The sequence below is a fragment of the Muntiacus reevesi genome, chromosome 16, assembly GCF_963930625.1.
Source record: "Muntiacus reevesi chromosome 16, mMunRee1.1, whole genome shotgun sequence".
Lineage (NCBI taxonomy): Eukaryota > Metazoa > Chordata > Mammalia > Artiodactyla > Cervidae > Muntiacus > Muntiacus reevesi.
Window position 1 is genome coordinate 62,061,110 of NC_089264.1, and position 12,084 is coordinate 62,073,193.

General features: G+C 40.9%; 1 protein-coding gene across 1 annotated transcript in view; it reads right to left on the bottom strand.

Annotated features, from left to right (window-relative positions):
* CORIN (corin, serine peptidase) overlaps positions 1-12,084 on the bottom strand; it is a 204,609-nt gene that overhangs the window by 99,257 nt on the left and 93,268 nt on the right. The window lies entirely within an intron of this gene.

Consider the following 12,084-nt stretch of genomic DNA (forward strand, 5'->3'; position numbering starts at 1 on the left):
TCTTATTTCTTGGCCTTCATACAAAGTAAGTCATTATGAATAAGTCCAAATTTTTATATTTAAGGGTATTAATACCATCGAAAACTGTGAAATAACAGCTATGCAATAATAGAAGATTGGTTACATAAATTTTAGTGCTACATAATAAGGGATACCATTACAGCCATTGAAAATTATATTGCAAAAAATAATGTCCTGGGCCAAAGTTCAAAATAATTTAAGTGTAAAAACACCGTCTGGTTCTAAAAAAGAGTAATATGATTTGGCCTAGAAAGAAGTACTAACATATCTAAGGTTACTATGATTATCTCTAGTATTGAAAGTAATTTTTATTTTCTTCATTGTACTTTACTCTGTATTTTACAAATGTTCTTATAATGATCATGTCTTATGTTTATAATCAGAGAAAAACTCAACTTATTTTCACGAGCTCCCAATTCAGAGCAATGGTAAAATAAATATAAGTCTCCAAAATATTTCTCTCTCCTTTCCACAAAAGTTAGCAGGATCAGCCTATGGTCACCTGCCTGGCCACTGTCACCATTCCCTGAACTGTGTATTCCTTGATGAGATGAACCTTGTAGTCTAACTAAAGAGAAATAAGAAATATGGAACATTTAACTCAGAAACTGAAATATAGAAAACTTCAGACAGAACATTCCAGGCAGTCAGGTCCAAGACACTCACATGTTCCACATTCCCCAGCAGAGTGGTTGGCACTCAGGAGGTTCTTAATTAAAGGGAAAAACTCACTTCCATCTCAATGGAGCACAATATATTGCCACAAGGCAAAGGAAAAATGCAATTAATGGATTACCTTGCAATGCTATCAAGGAATCAGAGTTTCAATTTGTTGAACATTAAGTAAAAGTGCAAGTGTGTTAGTCGCTCAGTTATATACCACACTTTGCAGCCCCATGGGGTATAGCCTGCCAGGCTCCTCCATCCATGGAATTCTCTAAGCAAGAATACTGGAGTGGGTTGCCATTCCCTTCTCAGAGAATCTTCCTGACCCAAGGATCAAATCTGGGTCTCCTCCATTGCAGGCAGATTCTTTACTATCTGAGTCACCAGGGAAGCCCTGTCGAACATTAAGTTTGAACTTAAGCCCCATTGAACCAGTCAGTTTGGTATGTTTTGTATGATGGTAATTCATATGTAACCTTCACAATATCAACAATGAAAATCTGGATTTCCATTATATCTCATGATTTCTGAATCAATACAAATGACATCTATGGATTTCAACTGCCAAGACATGCAACAAGCTTAAGTTTTATAGAGTCTTAGAGTTGGAGAAGGGAACGACAGAGGATGAGATGGTTAGATGGTATCACCAACTTGAGTTTGGGTGAACTCTGGGAGTTGGTGATGGACAGGGAGGCCTGGCGTGCTGCGGTCCATGGGGTTGCAAAGAGTTGGACACGACTGAGAAACTGAACTGAAGTGAACTGAGAGGACTCAGCCCAGAATTGCACTACTCTAGCTATCGACAGAAACTCCTCAAGACCATACAGGAAACCAGATATAAAATGAAAAACCATAACAGTAAAGATATTACTGGCCAGTCTACACAATAGCCTCTCTCTAGGGTTCAGAGAAAGTTTTCAAGGAGTAAGTGTGCATCCTATTATGAGATTGTTTCTGTACTACACTAGAAAGTGCTGAAATTCCATCTGTCTGCATTTCAGCAGCTGCAACCCCTCAGAAGAACGACTGCATTCCCTGCATTATGGTTTGATGATTCCTTGGGAAATGTGGCTCAAAGTTCAACATTAAATAGCGCCTAACATCTCGGCTTCATCTTTAAGACCCCATATATTTTACTTCAATAAAGCCATTCTTGCGTAAGGTTCTATAAAATCTGGATCAAATTTAAAACATGGCATTGCTGACATGTTTTGATTACTGGTATCCCGTGTCTTTGCTGATTCAACAGAAACTGATTTCTTTTGTGTGGTTTCTCAGTTGGAGAAGTGGCAGTCCGTGGTTTTAAGACACTGAAAATTGTTTCTTTATTCTTATTCTCCCTTTGCAAGTTCTTTGGATGTTCACAGCTTCATTAATCAATATTCTTTGTACAATTAGGATAGCTTTGTACATTCTCTTTTTGTTTGATGTTTTCTTAACCTGTATTCAGAATCTTCACTTTTGTGTAAAGCTGTTTGTATTTGTGTAAAACAGTTCAACTTGCAAAACATTTCAGACATATCTCATTTAGAAGTTCCAAAGAGCTCCATAAACTACACAAGTAGGAATTCTATCACAACTTCCTCAGGGTAAGTGGTAGTTTACAAACAGAGAAGCTAGAGCATTGTGTGGTTAAGACTGCAATGCCCAAAGCCATGGGGCTAAGAACACATGAGAACTCCCGAGTCGTGAGGTCCGGGCTCGGCCCAAGCCTTCACGCCACGGCCACTTTGTGCACAGTTGATAGGCACTCAGTTCAAGGGTACCAGGTTCAGGCAAAAACTCAAACCAGACTTTTTCTTTCTAAACAGAAGATAAATATCTGTCCTTCAGGTAAACTACACCAGATGAGATGACATTCTTTGTGAGCTTTCAATTTTAGGAAAATACCCTGAGAGAGCTCTTAACATGTTTTTGGAGAGATTTTTCAACCGTAAATGTCACTGTCTTATAACAATCATCTTCCAATAGCCTTTAGACTGAGTCCTTAAGATGACAAAGGGATATTCCCAGAGGTGAAGTCATGCTATCCAATCTTGACATCATTTTCATTAACATCTATAATTTTACAGTGTATAAATTGGACTTTAGATCAATGGCAGGTTCATTCATTGATTCAGAAAATATTTACTACCTCCTATGTGCTAAGCATTACTTTAGCAATAATGCCAGATACAGCAGTAAAGAAAACAAAACGATTTCACCTTCATGTAGCATGTATTCTACTGATCATCATCTAATAAAGAAATTTTACTAACTAAAGATGCTTCATCACCAAAATTACTTCCATTTACACATATGACAATTAATATTAATACACTAATAGCAGTATACAATGATATATTGTTTAAGATACTAGTTTACATATCCTAATGAGGAGGACAATTATGACTCACTTGGACTTCAGAATTTCAAGGATTCTGAAGAGTATATACCCCTGAGGATGATCAGCTCTTTTCAATATTTTTGCTTCTGATAACAAACTGCTGAAATAACACCTATAATCTGAAACAAACTTCAGATTTTCTGCAATTGCTTCCAGCCCTCTCAGATCTCTCTGTCTGTAATACAGCATGTATATCGGCAAATCCTCTCATTACCTTGCTTTTAGAGTCTTTTCTCAGGAATTACTCACTGGTCTCACTGCATAGTATCCTCACTTACCATGCCTTTGAGTCCTTGATTAAAGCCTAAGGCTCAAGTTCAACTCTACCTCTGAAGAGAAAAACAAGCCGGCACGCAACAGCAGCACCACCCGAGCCTGTCCTGATGGAGAGCTTGTCAGCCCTGCATCTCATATGCCACTCAAATTGTTACTACCAACCACATTGCACTTAGCTTTACAAAGCTGTTTGACCGTATGAAAAAGAATGAGGTGATGTAAGGACACTTCTTGGGGAGAGCACTGCATTTCCCTGTAGCAGGTTGATGACAGGAGTGGGGTGAAAGGTAAGAGCTGAGAGCTGTTGTTGTTTAGTCACTAAGTCACGTCCCACTCTCTGTGGCCCCATGGACTGTAGCCCGCCAGCTTCCTCTGTCCATACGATTTCCCAGCCAAGAATACTGGGGTGGGTTGCCATTTCCTTCCCTAGGGCATCTTTCCAACCCAGGGACAGAAGCCCAAGAGGTGAGAAAAGAGAGAGGAAATCCAAGTGGGTGCTGAATAATGAACTCTGTCTTTACTCTGCCTTCTAAGTCAAAGGAACTGGAAGGCCCTTCCTTTTGTTAGATGCTACAGTCCATGGGGTCTTAAAGAGTCAGATATGATTGAGCGATTCACACTTCCACTTTCAAGACATCTAGAGTAGGCTTAAAGCTCAACATTCAGAAAACTAAGATCATGGCATCTGGTCCCATCACTTCATGGGAAATAGATGGGGACACAGTGGAAACATTGTCAGACTTCATTTTTTGGGCTCCAAAATCACAGCAGATGGTGATTGCAGCCATGAAATTAAAAGATGCTCACTCCTTGGAAGGAAAGTTATGACCAACTTAGACAGCATATTAAAAAGCAGAGACATTACTTTGCCAACAAAGGTCCGTCTAGTTAAGGCTATGGTTTCTCCAGTGGTCATGTATGGATGTGAGAGTTGGACTGTGAAGAAAGCTGAGCACCAAAGAATTGATGATTTTGAACCGTGGTGTTGGAGAAGACTCTTGGGAGTCCCTTGGACAGCAAGGAGATCCAACCAGTCCATCCTGAAGGAGATCAGTCCTGGGTTTTCACTGGAAGGACTGATGCTGAAGCTGAAACTCCAATACTTTGGCCACCTCGTATGAAGAGCTGACTCATTGGAAAAGACCCTGATGCTGGGAGGGATTGGGGGCAGGAGGAGAAGGGGATGACAGAGGATGAGACGGCTGGATGGCATCACTGACTCAATGGACATGAGTTTGAGTAAACTCAGGGAGTTGGTGATGGACAGGGAGGCCTGGAGTGCTGCAGTTCATGGGGTCACAAAGAGTCAGACATGACTGAGCGACTGAACTGAACTGAGAGTAGGTATGGATGGATTACAGAAAGCTCCATATGAAAAGAGTGAAATCCCCATAGAGAGAGAGGAGCCAGTGATGTCGGGCAGTGTCTTGGGGGAGAGAAAGAGAGATTAAAAAATTAGTTGACTCTCCCTGAGGTACAGTGTAGAGAAGACCCTTTGGAAAACAGAAATATCTAAAGGGACATTTCAAGTTGTCGATGGGAGGTGTAATCACTTCCCCCACTGCCATATGGAGTTGACAAGGATTATGTTGCCTTCTAAGTTTTTTCCACTCATTTATTTAACTAATTTGGCACTCTTTTAGGAGCATGAATACAGAAAGATCCCTTGCTTTGTAAAGACTATATTCTATGTAGAATATAATATCAATGAACATAATAAATAAGAAAATTATTATATATTAGGTTAGAGTATGATAAGGGCCATAAAGAAAAAAAGAGTACAACAGAGAGATAGCAGATGTGGGCGTGGGGTAGGACACCCCCAAGTTAATTAGGGTGCCAGGACAGGCCTCATTGAAAGTTGATACCTGAACAGCACCTTCAAAGGTGAAGGGAGTTAATGAAATCTCAGGGGACTATTTCGTTACGGAAGCAAAGACCGTCAGGCCAGAACACAGCTGGCAGGAACACCGAGGAGACCACGTGGTTAAGGCAGAGGAAGGAAGGGGGTGAAGAAGCAGGGGGTGAGCCAGAGAAGAAGGGATGGCCCCAACACAAGGCTTTGCAAAGGTTTTGTAGCTTAGACAATACGAGTCATTACACAGTGACTTGATGAGTGAAGAGTGGCATGATCTGACTTATGTTTTCAAGGATTCTGCTTGTTGTGCTGAAAATATTCCAGAGAAGCCACAGAAGCAGTAGGGATAACAGGTAGGAGCCCACTGGATTTAATCCAAAAAGAGATGATGGGGGCTCAGAGGGGATAACGGTGGAAAGGCTGAGACATCATTAGATGCTGAACATACTTTGAAAGCAGAACCAGCAGGGTTTTCTGGCCCATTAGATGACAGTTGTGAGGGAAAGACAAGAGACAATGGTGTCTAAATTTCCAGCCAGCCAAACAACAGGAAGTGCCATCTGCTGAGAAGGGGAAGACAACTGAAGGAGCAAGACTACAGGGGAAAAAATCAGAAGCTACAAGTTGGACATGTTGAGTCTTACATATCAAGTTGACACCCAAGCAGAAATGCTGAGGAGACAACTGGATATGTAAGCTCAAAGTCCAGGAAAGAGGACAAGACTACAACTATAAAAGTATGAGTCACCAGCAAGTCAATTTAAAGCCAGTAAGGCCCAGATGAGAACATGAGGGGAATGGTTAGTGAAGAGAGAGAAGTGAGACTCGGCGAGATGGGACAGAGAAGACGGCTGAGGGCTGAACTACTTCATGGGTAACAGTTACAGGGAAGAGGAGAAACCAGCAGAGAGGCTGAGGAGGAGGCAGGAGGAAGCCCAGCACGTGATGCGTTAGCCTGGAAGCCAAGTAAAGGAGAAGATGTCAGAGAGGATGGAGTGGTCTGCTGCACCAGAGGGGACCTGCTGACGGGTCAGGTGAGACCAAACTGAGCAACGGGGACACAGGTAAGGGCGGTTGCAATGGAGCGGTGAGAGCAAACGTCTGAGGGTGTACGCTTGAGAGAGAATGAGAGGAGGGGAGGAACTCGGAATGAAAGGACAACACTTTTGATCCAGAAGAGAACAAACAAATGGGGCAGTAGCCTACAAGGGAAGTGGGTCAAGAAAGAAATGCGCTTTTTAAAACTGGAGTGTATTGTTTTACAACGCTGCTTTGCTTGGTGCCGTGCAACGGTGTGAGACAAGCAAAGCACACACACGTCCTTTCCTGCTGAGCCCCCCTCCCCGCCATCCCTCCAGGTCACCACAGAGCCGGGCTGAGCTCCCGGCACTCCTGGCGGGTCGCCACGAGACAGCTGCTTCCACACCACAGCACGTCAGCACTGCTTCTCAGTCCTTCCTACCCTCCCCTTCCTCTGACAGGTGCGCAGTCCATTCTCTATGTCTGCATCTCCATTCCTGCCCTGCAAACTAGGTTTATCAGTATCATCAGAAATGTGGTTTTTAACGCTTTTGTGTGAGTACATTCTTTGCAGGCAGCATGGAGTGGTATTAAGTTCTGCCTTCAGGTTGCCACAAGTCAAATAAACTATGACCACTCTTAAAGATACAGGAGCTCAGGGATGGAGGAATATATTTATAATCTAAAATGAAGCCTGTCTTATAGCGGCCTGTCCCTTTAACCCCATCACTGCAATGTGACTTCCTCAGAAGTATCTGTCTTCTGAGGTAAGTAATCCTTATTCTCTCCTTCCTCTTCTTCATCTGTTAGACACCTGTTAAATGTGGGGTACACGTGCTAGTCACTTCTAATAGCCCCATCAGGACTTATTAAACAAACCCCTATCACTTCATGACTCATATAATTGATATTAGCAGAAGATATGTATTTGTTTGCTTATACTCTCTGCTTTCTAGAATGTAAGCTCCTTGAGAGAAGGAGCTTCATCAGCTTTTCTCACTGTTGTGTACTGAGTCTAGAGTGGAATTAAATATTTGTTAAATGAATAAATGAAGACTGAGAATTTACAGTGCCCAGGAGGACTATATGATTGCTCCTATTTATTGGTTCTACCTGGATAAGCAATAGGTATTCTACAATTCTGTCCCTCTAACTGCTAGAGGAATAAACTGCTGGTTTTAGCAGGACACTTACTCAAACCCACGGACAAGTCTGGCTTCTGATCAGCAACTGTTCCTAGGTTAGAACAAGGAGTATCAAAGGCCCTCCTACCTAAAATAATCTTCCCCGCTGACCTGTGAGAGTGTGTCTAACATTCTCCCAGCGCCTCCACCCACAGTGCGCATTCCTCGGGCTAACACGGTGGCTTTTAGAGGAACTCCAGGGTACCAAGGAAAGGGAATTTGGGGCCACATCATGGGGGAAGGGGTGTCTGAGTCACCCTCCTTCACTTCAGCCAGAGAGTTCTACCACTGCCTGGCTTATGTATTTGAGTCTGTATATAATTTCCTTTGAAATGGGTTTCTGCTGCCAAAAACAAGTTTGAAAACCCCTTCACCCTTAGGATTTTAAGTGTTCAGTTCATGTCTGAGAGAGCTTACATTTTACTTCATTCTCTTGGCGATGAATATTTAGCTCTGAATTTAATTATAGACTGTTTGGTTTTTCATTTTACTTTGAAAGAAGGGGATGCAAGATAAGTAACTTTCATAATGGGTTGGGTGTGGGAGGCGGGGAATTCAGGAGAGGTCTAAAACAGGAGGAAAACAAGTGAGAGCTGAGACCTAGGGCCGCAGCGAGCTCAGAGCAGCCCTGCCTGAAGGTGCAGTGGGTGTGGGTCTAACTCCTTCACACTACGGGGCAAGAAACGCTGCGTCACTCTGTTTTTCTAAATCAAAGTAATACATACTTCCCCACTCAAACAAAGTGCAAAGGAATATCACTCAGGCATGCTTCAGGGGGCCTTTCCCTCCTTAGGTGGTACAAGGACTAAGAATAAAGGAAGGGGCTTAGCTTTAATTCCTTAAGAACGGCTGAGGAGTTCATGACGCTAAGCCCTCATGGTAGACAGGATGCTTGTCATGTCACTGCCACGCCAGGGTCATGCCGGGGCCCTGGTCCCTGGCGTCAGCCTTCCTGGCTGCCCCACAGAGCTGTTCCTCTCTGAGCCCTGTCCTTCCCCCCGGCAAGTGATCACCAGTCCCTGCTACATAAGGGACAGGCCAAAGCCCAGGCCCTTCCAAACCGTGGGAGATGTTTCTACCCCTTCACACACTTCCACCATTATGCCTTGCCCTGGGTGATCACACAGTCTCTGCTCAGTCATTCTCTCCTCAAGGCTGCTCTCCCTTTTCTGAGAATGCACAGATGATAACACACACATCTATTACACAGATTTTTTATCATTCATTGCAGAGGAAGCACATGTTTCCATTAGTACCTTTCAACATCTTTGTTCCAAGGTAGTATATCTTAGGTGGTCAGTAATGCCTGTTGTATAAATGCACTTAAAGAGTTTTTAACTTAGATATTCTAAAAATAGAAGTGCCACATGGTTTCCTCCTTTATGATCTGCGGCAAACACCTGACTGCAAAGACAAGGTAAAACCAATCCCCTCACTACAGTCCAACTCAGTGCCTATTATATAACTTGTTTTTATTAGTGAGAAACCATCTCTGCCAAACCAATGTTCAAAGCAAGTTCAAAACAACTCCCCCAGTTAAATGTCCTTAAGACTGAGTTAGTCCTTGACTCACTTTTATTCCCCCTCTGAAATAAAGCTATGCTTTGACTGAATGGAAACTCTGCCAGCTGGCCTTCACCTTAAATTTCTGAAAATCAGAGTTAAGTATACTTATTGCCTGTCCAACAGCATGAAAGATCTATCATTCTAGAAAAAAAACAGTCATAGTAAAATTATCTAAAAATCACTAGCAGGAAACAAGAATAGATTTGTAACTGGAAGCTGTCTGATGGGAGAGGGGTGGAAATAGAGTTTAGAAAGCAGCTCATGTCATCACTCAACGTCTAAGTAAAATCACAGTATAAAATAAAATTAGACAAAACCTTGCCCAGTAATCTAATTAGACAGGGGAGAAAGCAAAGAAAGAACAGACTAAAAAGCAGGAAGTCAAGCTTTATGGTCAGAGACTGGCAGAAGGAGACGGCCAAGCAGAAGTCTGAAGAAACTCTTTGAAAAGAAACCTCTATTCATTCAACAGTTAGAAAGAGAGAGAAGAGAAAGGAAAATTTTTAAAATTAGAGAAACAACTTTCAAACAGGTATTGTCTAATTAAGAGAATATACAAGTTTAGTACCTCAAGTTTTACGGTCTAAAAGTCTTAAATAGGACTCTAAGAGCCAATTTTGTTAAAAAAAAAAAAAAAAAACCCACTGGAAAATAAGATATATGACAGAACTCTGCTATTTATTATTTCCTGCAAATAAATGTAGTAACATAACTTCTAAAGAACATAAAAATTTCAAAACTCAATGTTTATAGTTGACTCTCCTGTCAGGAATTATTATCAGGCAGGCAGAGATTTCTAAATTCAGAGATAATTACTCCAACATTTAGGGGAGTTCTGCTTTACAAACTTGCTTTGGGAAATAAACCTACATCTAAGGATTTTTGAGGTTTTCTCCAAACATATGACTGTCTGAAATCACATTTTGCCATTACTCATTATGAATCATAAAACTGATAATGATGATACACTGTATGCACTACCTTTGACAAATTCAAAGGTAGGATGTCTTCTCTAAAAGAGTTAATGCATGCGTATAAACCTAAGAGAGATAAAGGAGATTATATATGACTTGGAAAGAAAATAACAGTTTTGTGTATGCATATAGTAGTATCTAAAATGTTATACATATTAACATTTTTCAGATCTTTATTAAATGTGTAAAATTCAGTCACAACATCTATGGAAAGACTTAGAAGAAAGACGAACATAGAAAAATAATCAGATTGAAGAGCCATCGCAGGGTATTTTTCTTAATTGTTGGGCTATACAAATTGAACTGATATCATTTTATAAGTTCATAGTGTGCAAATGTCATTTTCAACTCAAACCAGATTTCTTTTTAATCCCAGTTTCTTTTACCTTTGTCCATTTTATGTACTGACAATCTAAAAGTTTGAATAAATTATCTATGACTTTGCAGTACTGTGGGACTTGAGACCCATATACATGTTTAGAAATTCCCAAGGAACAAACTTTGAAAAAATATCTTTCAAGAACAGATTATAGGAATAAATTAGGAGATTGCTATTAACATATGCACAGTACTATAAATAAAACAGATAATTAACAAGGACCTGCAGCATGGCACAGGGAAATATTGTAAAGAAATTTAAGGAGAAAGCACCTGAAAAACTATCTATCTATCTATGTGTGTGTGTGTATGTATATATATATACATACACACACACACACAGAGATAATGGTAAAGAATCTGCCTGTGATCCAGGGAACCTGGGTTTGATCCCTGGGTCAGGAAGATCCTCTGGAGAAGGGAATGGCAACCCACTCCAGTATTCTTGCCTAGAGAATCCCATGGACAGAGGAGCCTGGCAAGCTATAATCTATGGGGTCGCAAAGATTCAGACATGACTAAGTGATACATACTGCTATAAAATATATATATATATATAAATCACTTTGCTGTACAGCTGAAACTAATACAACATTGTAAACCAACCATACTTCTATTTAAAAAGATTACAGTTCTACCTTAGAGAGAGCCTGAAAATTCACTTCCAATCCCATTGAAGACTGTACCATACCACTTTCCCACCTATTCTCCATTACTGTTAATTATTGTTAATTACTGTAACAGAATATTCTAGACATTATCATTATCTTCAAGATACTGTAGGATCTATCAATCTTGCAGATCAGATCGCTAGTAGCTGGATGCAAGATTCTGAACCCCTGGGCTGAAGCTCTGCCTAAAACCCTCTCTACTCTCCATCCTCATAACTGATCATAGCAAACCCTATTCACTTGCCCCCACACAGGAGACCACGGGAACAGCACATATTCCATCATTTGGGTCAAAGCAGAGTTGGGAAAACCTAGATCCTTCTGACTACCTGACCCTTCAAGTTTAAACCACCCCTGATAATCAGGTCACTTCAATTCTAAACGCTATTATAATTAAAAGAAAATTGTGAGAAAATTAATTCATAAATACTCATCCTAATATCCTGATGCAGATTGGGTCTACAGACAAGAAATGCAATTATTCATAATAGTGACCCTAAGGTACCAAAATAAAAGTTATTTTGTAGAAAAGGTACAAACTTGAATTTAAATAGGCTACCTGTGCTGCTTAGACCAAGGTACTTAAGTTTTCGGGGCTTCCGTTTCTTTATCTGAATACTACCTGCTTTGGAGTTATCTTTGAGTATACACTAATCAGTAACAGATGTAAAGTGCCAGGCACCAAATCATGTAAAGTCTGCTGTGTTCCGCTTACTATGGCTGGGAAGTGTGCAATTCGCTTCCCAAAGACAGCCATCACAAAGTGTTTAAAATGCCTTGTGCTTAAAGAGCTACCTGCAAATAGCTAGAGCATGTTATTCGCCAGCCTTGCAGATATGATACTGCCCACTTAGACCTGGAAGTGAGGGCAGTGTCATTCATTGTAACAACCAAGATAACTGGGAAAGAGCATTTCTGAAGAGATCAACACCCATAGGAACCAATATAACAACATTAGAATTACTAACTTTTCTTTGGCTCACAGACCAAAAAAAAAAAAAAAAAAGGAAGTCAATTGCTCCAGGAAAGTTGACTTTCACTGTTAAATCGTTGGTAGTTTCTTAAACGATTTACGCGCTGG